Here is a 9257-nt window from a genome sequence, read left to right on the forward strand (position 1 = left end):
ATTGGTGGTGTGTTGGTGTGTCGGTGTGTATTGGTGTGTGTTGGTGGTGTGTTGGTGGTGTGTCGGTGTGTATTGGTGTGTGTTGGTGTGTGTTGGTGTGTATTGGTGTGTGTTGGTGGTGTGTTGGTGTGTATTGGTGTGTGTCGGTGTGTATTGGTGTGTGTTGGTGTGTGTTGGTGGTGTGTCGGTGTGTATTGGTGTGTGTTGGTGTGTGTTGGTGGTGTATTGGTGTGTGTTGGTGGTGTGTGTTGGTGTGTCGGTGTGTATTGGTGTGTGTTGGTGTGTGTCGGTGTGTGTTGGTGGTGTGTTGGTGTGTACTGGTGTGTGTTGGTGTGTGTTGGTGGTGTGTATTGGTGTGTGTTGGTGGTGTGTGTTGGTGTGTGTTGGTGGTGTGTATTGGTGTGTGTCGGTGGTGTGTCGGTGGTGTGTGGTAGTGGGGTTGGTGGTGTGTGTTAGTGGGGTTGGTGGTGTGTGGTAGTGGGGTTGGTGGTGTGTGGTAGTGGGGTTGGTGGTGTGTGGTAGTGGGGTTGGTGGTGTGTGTTAGTGGGGTTGGTGGTGTGTGTTAGTGGGGTTGGTGGTGTGTGGTAGTGGGGTTGGTGGTGTGTGGTAGTGGGGTTGGTGGTGTGTGGTAGTGGGGTTGGTGGTGTGTGGTAGTGGGGTTGGTGGTGTGTGGTAGTGGGGTTGTAGTGCCATTTTTGCCTGCCTCTTTCTCCCTTTTCCTCTTTCTTTCTGTCTTTCTTTCCGCCACCTTTCTTTCTTTCTCTCTCTCTCTCTCTCTCTCTCTCCCTCTCTCTCTCTCTCTCTCTCTCTCTCCCTCTCTCTGCAGTAAAGTTGTATTCTCCTGACCACGACCACAAGCACTGAATTAGATTCTCACTCAGTTCCGCCACAAGTCTCCGTCTCGGCCACGGCTTCCTCTCCGCTCTGTAATTTTCTCTCTCTTTTCACTTCTTCCTGTCCTGCAGAAACAATATCGGAGGACTGCGAGACTGACACGTGCAGCCACGACTCCTGATTCAGTTCTTTGAGGAACGCCCTCCATGCACATGGACTCTGTAGATGCACATTCAGTGCTTTCCTGATGATCTCTCCTATTATTACAGCTCTTTTATAAAGACATACAGGACACTGAAATGCCTCTCAGTGAGTTCATGACATCACGATAACCAGCAGGAGGCGCTGTGTCTTCAGCTTTCACTGAACTGGATGAATGATTTACTGACTGTCAGTCCAATCATTGCCTGTCTGCCTATCTATCTATCTATCTATCTATTATTTCGTTAGTTCATTAGTCATCTACACTCCTTCAGGCGTTTTCTCACTTTGTGTGTCATTCAGTCTCTCGTGAGAAAGGCCTCGCCCGAAATTAAATTCTTAATGAACCGTTTCGTCCACTTATCCATCTCTCTGTGATTGTCTATCCATTAGTTTATTAGTTGTCTGCACTCCTTCACACACACACACACACACACACACACACACACACACACACACACACCCAACCCTCCCCCCACACCTCTGAAATAAAGCAGCTGTTCACTATAACACCACTCATGAGCTTTACAGACGTTTTTTTTATTTACACTTGAGGTCAAAAGTTAAAATCCGCCGTGTAGAATCTGCAAAATGTTAATCTATTTAAAAATAATAATAATAATAATAATAATAATAATAATAATAATAATAAAGACGGATCATTTGTTGGTAACCTTCACCTGTAATGTGATGAAATAAATCTGATTTCTACGTAAATGCTTACGTTTCATGATGTTGTTTTGAGCCCAGTATGCGCGGCTATTACTTTCCTTTAACGGCATGTCCCGATGTGTTTAATTATAACCACAGCGAATATAACCACAGCAAAATAACAGCGATTAAAATGTCTTACCAAAGAACATTCGATGTTACATTCAATGTTGTGGAACGTCTGTAAACAAGTTAACGCCTGTTCACACTTGTACTCCGGCAGCTAGAACCGGTTGTTTAATGTGTTTAATGACACCCTTATTGTGCGAGTTCACACTTTTACCTTGTAAGTATATCCATTAACCGGTAATTCCTCTGTCTGTCGGAGTGCACGTTACGCAGCGTTTCTGACTCCTCGAATGCCTTCCTCGAATGCCTTTGAGGGTGGATATACCCGTACACGATATACTGTACCATACCGCAGTGTATAATACACAGTGCCTTGCGAAAGTATTCACCCAGCCATTTGGAATTCAGATTGATTTTTTTGGGGGGGGGCTTTGACTGCATGGCCATTCCAAGACAACAGGTCCAAATCGATGCTATTCAAAATGTTAGAATCTTTTTTTTTTTTTTTTATTTAATCTGCTACGATAAAAGGGGGGAGAATCGTATTCATACTGGCAAACGTATTATCTTTGGCAAACCATGAAATTCAATTCCAGTTCAAAACTCACGCGATACGACACAAACTCAAATGAACCTTCCAGCTCAGATCATCGCATTTAAATTCACATTTCCGATGCAAGGATTCACCTGAAGAGATCCCAGACGAAGTGCGTCTGATCCCCAAATGTCTCCCAAAAATAAACTTGGTCTGTCTTGTTACTTCATTGAAACGGAGCCTGATAAACTGGTTGCGGTAGACGATTCTGCACCATTAAGAGACTGTTCTGCAAAGAGAACTGGAGCTACAGTGCCACGAATCATAGCTATTTTTTACACCAAATCCCGCCAGGACTCAAGTCGCGCTCATATTTATTTGTGCTGTTTCGAGCAACCTTTTGGGTTCGGGTTGTTCTCGTGCATCGGTTTTGTCCTCACCTTTACACTGATAAGTGGATGATGAACTGGATTCAGGGATCTGCTGCACGGGATAGGAGATGAATTATTTTTCCTCTCGGACTCACGCTGGCTGTTTCTCAGCCACATGCGATTTATTGCAGAGAACCTCAAACGGGTTTGAAAATATATCAGCACCTAGAAAATCATGCACTGCATCCAGGGTGTAGTCCCGCCTCACGCCCAGAGTTCCTGGGACTGGCTCTGGAGTCACGGCGACCCGGAACAGGATAAAGCTGTTCCTGAAGATGGATGAACGAATGTGTGTATTGTGTGAAAAGTGTTCTCTGTTGTGGGCTTATAAGTGTGAAAATGGGATCGGTGAGTATTATTGTGTCATAAAATATAAAAACCAATCAGATTCCAGTATGCAAATGAGGGTGTTTCGATGCTGGTTGAGAAGGAGTATGTACTGAGAAGTTGCATATTTATAAAATTTTTATTTGAGGGTAAAAGTGTTGTTATTGAATAATTTTTTTTTTCTTCTTAAAGAACCAATCAGATTCAAGTATTCAAACGAACACCATTCAGTGCTAATTAATTAGTAGAGTTGCATATTTAGAGGATGAAGGTATTATTTTTCTGTGCCTTGCGCAGTGTTGTGTAATGACTTTGTTTGCGTTTGTTGGCGACTGTTTGATTAAGCGTTAAGGGCATTACGATAAGGGCGTGTTCCACCGGAGCAAACTTTCCCATTCTCTTTCGTTCTCTTGTGAAGTTCTCAGTTCTTAGAGAAGACTGTAATTCGGTGTAGCTGCTGTCATCCTCCGAGTGCTCGCCGAGCTGTAAGTGCTATAACAACGTGTATATGTCTGAGGTCTGACCTTCAAGCCAAATCATTACAGCGACAGCACCCCTGGTTAACCACTCTCCTGGTTGCCATGACGGCCGGTGATGAGAGAAAGAGAATTCATAGGGGAACTGAAGGAAAAGAGAGGAAAAAGTGTGACGCGGAAAGAAATAAGAGAAGCGAACAACGCAAGACGTCCGTAACATTAATTACAGATAAACAAGTCGAGTGCGTGATACGACGCGTGTATTGATGTGTAAACTACAGATACATTTAAACCAGTAGAGCAGTTCAAATCTATGCAATTTAATATACTGTAAGGCCACGCCTCTTTTATAGGGACCGCCCGGTACAGAGGCGACACCTCCTTAATTGGCACAGTACAGGTACAGGGGCCGTGTCTCCTCCGGTGGAAATGAAAGGCACAGAGGCTACACCTTCACCGAGGCCAACGCACAGAGGCCACGCCTCCTCCACTGAGACTGACGAGCACAGAGGCCACACCTCCTTCACTGACACCGACACAGAGAGCTCTATAAGTTACAAGAATCAAACGTTTTGCTCATTATAACAAGCATCAATTAAACCAAGCTCACGATTTCTCTTCTTTTCGATTCACAGACGAGGAACAGTCTGTGACGCTTCCTTTGTTTCGGTGTTCGTGAGTGACTCTGATTCGGTGACTCAGCGCTCGACTTGTTATTCTTCCTCAAACAAATGCCAGCGTGACGCAGATTCCTCCATCTGGACAGAGCGAGGCCGAGCAGGAGGACAACTCAGCAGCATGTACAATCTTATTTCAGGGGGAAAAGAAAAAAGGGAAGAAAAAAAAAAAAGAAGCAATGATTGTAATTAACCATGGGACATTAACCCCATCTCTATTTACAGAGATGACGGAGGTGCCTTTTTTAACCCCTTTAAAGCTTGGCGTACCTTACACGCACTGCTTTTAAAACCGAAAACAGGAAGCAGCTTGTACAATAACTCGTCTTGTATCGTAGTTATCACATGGTTATCACATGACACAAGCAGTATTTGTGACTGGAAACACATACTGCGGATTGCGCAAAGTAGGAATCATTCCAGGAGTTCCATGAGCTAGGCTTTCATCTCACTTTATACCCAGTGTGCTTTGCCATTCAATCCCCCCCCCACCCATTTAGCTTCACCATTGAACTCCTGATACCGACGACAGCCAATCACATTGCTGCCCATGAGACATGCCCGACAACATGATCAAGACTTCACAAATCCCGACAACCGACCTGTGAATCCAAGAGAGCAGAAATGTCTGCTCTCTCTCCTGTGACACTAACCAATCATGGCTTTCTGTGAGCTCATGTATGCAGGAGAGGGTAGACAGCGCAGTTATGCTGCCCTGTGATGTAGCATGAGCAGTACAGCAAAAATACGCGGGGTCTTCACATATCTCGGAGGTAGCACATGACAAGAGAGAGAGCTAGCTTGTGAGTGGGAATTAACAAACGACTAAATAGGGGGTGGGGGGATGGGGGGGTTGTGGGCTTATTAGGACGGCCATCTTGGACAACAGATGTCCGAGTTTTTCTTATCGGAATTTTGTATCATTCTACCCCCTAGGCCCCGGCTCCTAAACGTTGAGGTGGAAAATCACGGCGCTCTTTAAACTATACTGTACAAATATGAACAAATGGTTTTATTGTCAAAGGTTATTATGATGTTTAACAGTATTATGCATGAGGATTTGGACGCGTTTTCACTGAGAAAAAGATTTGTTTATTGATGTGGGCTACACTGAGGATGCAGGACTGCTGAAAATAGAGGCTGGCTTGAGGGAGATGAAAGCGTGCCGGAGACGGGTGGAGGGATTATCTGGTGCTGGAGATGGGGGAGGGGACTCTGAGGATTATCAGGATAAGAGCGAGGGGAAGGGAGTGGATTATGGTGAGGAGAGCTGGATTCCAAAATAATCCTCTCAGAGGGAAAAGCTGCATATTATTCACTGGTGGTAAGAGCTAAGAGCTGTAGAGTGTGTGTTCCTGTAGCACTCGGTCATAACACACACTCGACACACGCACACACACTTCTCTATGCAGGTTCTATGCAGAATCCTACAACAGGAACCCAGGACTGTTTATATTTCTTTCAAAATATAAACAGGGACGTGAAGAGAGTTCCCCAGGGGCAGGGGCTCAAATGTCAAAAAGGGCTAGATCACCAAAGAGCTAATTTGACTAGTGATAGTCGGTGCCAGAGCGGGTCAAGGGTAATCGGAGTATACCCGAACAGAACACCGCGTAAGACCGAATATCACAGCGAGTCTAACTCTGTCTCCTGCTAGCTCACCTTTTTCACCCACGTTGATAATGAAGCGGTCCATTTCGCTGCCTCCTCCTTCAGTTTTTCTTTAATTTCCTGCCGCCTCTGTCTGTTCGGCACTGTGCCTTTACTGACTATATAACATACATATGATATAACAAAGTAACTTGCGTGTCTGGAAATGTAACGAACTCGAGTAGCTCGTACTCACCGACACTTTCCCTCTCGGTCCGTTTGAAAACTACCGGCGATGAGCGTTTAAAACGCTGCTAATATTATGAAAAGGTTAGCAGAAGAGCTAGCGGTCTCAGCATACCCGTCTACCCGCCTGTTGAAGCGTCACGCATCGCGACTGCATCACGACAACGAGACTATCTGACGGCAGACTCGAGTCGGACGAATAAACAGGAAGATCGTCAGACTTTCTCGTGATTGACTTGCGACCGTTTCGTGCACGCTCTCGTGTTGATTTGAATTCGAATGCTTTTTACATAATATGATCGTTTATTAAGTAATTCCGAGAGGGGCTCGAGCCTCTAGAGCGCCCCCTTCTGCACGTCCCTGTTGACGAGGGATACAACTACGCCTAATTATGTTTCTCTACCATCATCTTCCAGTAATAAAGGCTGTAGAGATGGACGTTTACAGTAACCGCTCATATTTGTATCTTAAAACCTGGTGTTATTTTCCCTCCACATTAAACGCTGTATAACAAACCTTCAATTATCCACTCGTTCCTCGGTGCTCTGAATCATCGGCGTGTAAACAAAGCTGAGAGCGGATGATGAAGCTCTGGTCTCGTTCCACTAACCTACTTACTATAAATCACTTCTCGTTTCATAATCACCACTCCCAGGTTAAATAACACACTCATCCTTTCCTCTTCCCCCCTCCCCCCAACCCCCCGCCGCTTTCGCCCTTTCTTTATGTCACAGTTTTTCTTGGCCACGTTTCACACGCCCGCTGAAGAGATCTCAGCAGTTGTTGTTGAGGATCGTTGACGTTCATGTATATTCGAGAATAATAATCCTTTATGTCTCGTCTGTCCATACAGACTTGTTATGATAACGTAACAGAACACTTTTATAACCTAGTAAACTACTATACGTATAACTATCATTTTTTTGATATCATTGAAACAGACGTCACATTAAAAAGTTGTGAAAAATATCGAATGGCATGCAGCATGGACTTGAACATCCATTTCACATTAGATATTCGGTTTATCAGTCATTAATGACCATACGCATGAAAAAAAAAACAACGATTTGGCGGCATGTATTTTGTACCATGAAGTACTTTTCTACTCAGTATAAATAAAACAAACATTACAAATCGCAAAATATATAGATATTTTTATTATTTATGTAGGATTTTATAAAGTGTGATGCTGTGGTTTCTTCTAAATGTAATTTATTTGTGTATTGTGTACTTTATTATTTTATTTCTTTCCATCATTTATCACCAAGTTGCCAGATATTTAAAAAAAAAAAAAAAAAAAAAAGTGATAAAAAGGCAGGAGAAATAAAATCGTCATTACAATTTTAGCATTTAAAAATATTAAAATCTGAATTAAATATTTAAAAATATTTTTTTACACAATACAATATTACATACAGTATACACTGTGTAGTGTGTTCCTTGACGTAATTTTATACTTAATGAGAAATTTTACAAACGCATTTTTTATTATTATTTTAAAATTATTATTATTACTAAAACATTATTTTATTTTTACATAGCATTTCATAAAGTCTAATGCTATATTTCCTCTACTAGTAGCAATATATTGATCGATTTGAATATGATTAGTTATTTAATATGATGATGATTATTTACTAAAATTAATATTAGAATTGTTTTTATTTATTCGTGTATTATATGTTTATTAAAAGGTTTCTTAATCATCGTCTATGACTATATTGCCAGATGAACAGCTGTAAGAACCGTCAGCATTGCAATTCTCACATTTGGAATGTTTTTAAGAACGTTACTTTTCTCTTTTATACACGTATGCTGTACACTTATCACGTTACTGATAAACGAACAACTCCGTATACACGCATGTCATTTAACCCGTCGGTTTCGGATTTCTTCCCCGAGCGTGATCCCTGCAGGTCCACCTGTGAACAAAGCGAGCGAGAGCAGAAAGCAGGTAGTGTGTGAGATTCCCACACGGCTGGCGTGTTGACCCACTGCCACAATTTACTCCCTCTCTCTCTCTCACACACACACACACTGAAACAGATCACTACAAAAAAAGAACAAAAGTCCCTGTGTACCTGCAGAAATGCCCCTTCTTTAACTCTCACACAGTTCAGTAGGACTCGTCACTCACTGTACATGACCTCAGGTCTAATGTTTAAACCAGCGCACGTCCTAATTTTAGCCTGAATGCATTTTTATCATGTGTTAGTAGTAATTTTAAAAAAATAAATCATTAAATAAAGCTTGATAATAAAGCGTTTATTATTTTCAAGCTCGATGATTAAGGGCGTTCCTTTAATATAGACGCCAACGCTTTCGGGAACTTCTCACCTTCTCAGAGGAGATCACAAGCACGCCTCAGGGCCGTGAATGGACAAGGATTGCATTTCAGCGTGGCACGACTGCAACGCACTGATGAACGCGACATAGGGATTGAATTCACGTCTGACCCCCCCTGCCCAAAAAAATAAAGCAACCCCCTGCTGATTAACATGAGAGAAACGCGATGAAGGTCTTGCTTTTCGGTGCGAAACGTCTTCTGTAGGTCACTAACGAAAAGCAATGCCACGAGATACGATTGCTTCCACGCCCATGCACAAAAGGGGCGTGGTCTGATTCGCTTTTAAAGGTGGATAATATTCACGTCTGACGCACGGCAAGGGTTGCGGTGGAGGCTCAACGGTTAAACGCTCTGGGTCACTGTTCAGAAGGTCAGGAGTTCAAACCCCGGCACTGCCGAGCTACCACTGTTGGGCCCTTGAGCGAGGCCCTTAACCCTCAACTGCTCAGTTGTTTAAATGAGATAAATGTGAAGTCGCTCTGGATAAGGGCATCTGCCAAATTCTGTAAATGTAAATGTTTCATTTACCCCACCCACTTTGTGCCAGTCTTCCTGGAAGTGACGATTTTTGTTTTGTTCTCTTGAACACGTCGGAAGGAAACGGTGCTTCATTCGCAAACGATTTCACGATTTCAAAACATTCCAATCGATCTCATAAGCTAAATTCCCAACTCGGATGGAAACATAGCTAGTGTGACGCAGCGTGAGTCGAGTAAGCGTGTGTTCGCCTTTGGAGAGCTGGCTGGTGGCTAGGAGCTGTGGTACATGACCAAACTGTATTTCAGTCAGCACTGGTCAGGGTTCTGGGGCATC

Source organism: Ictalurus punctatus, chromosome 5 (assembly GCF_001660625.3).
Source record: "Ictalurus punctatus breed USDA103 chromosome 5, Coco_2.0, whole genome shotgun sequence".
In the NCBI taxonomy this organism is placed as follows: domain Eukaryota; kingdom Metazoa; phylum Chordata; class Actinopteri; order Siluriformes; family Ictaluridae; genus Ictalurus; species Ictalurus punctatus.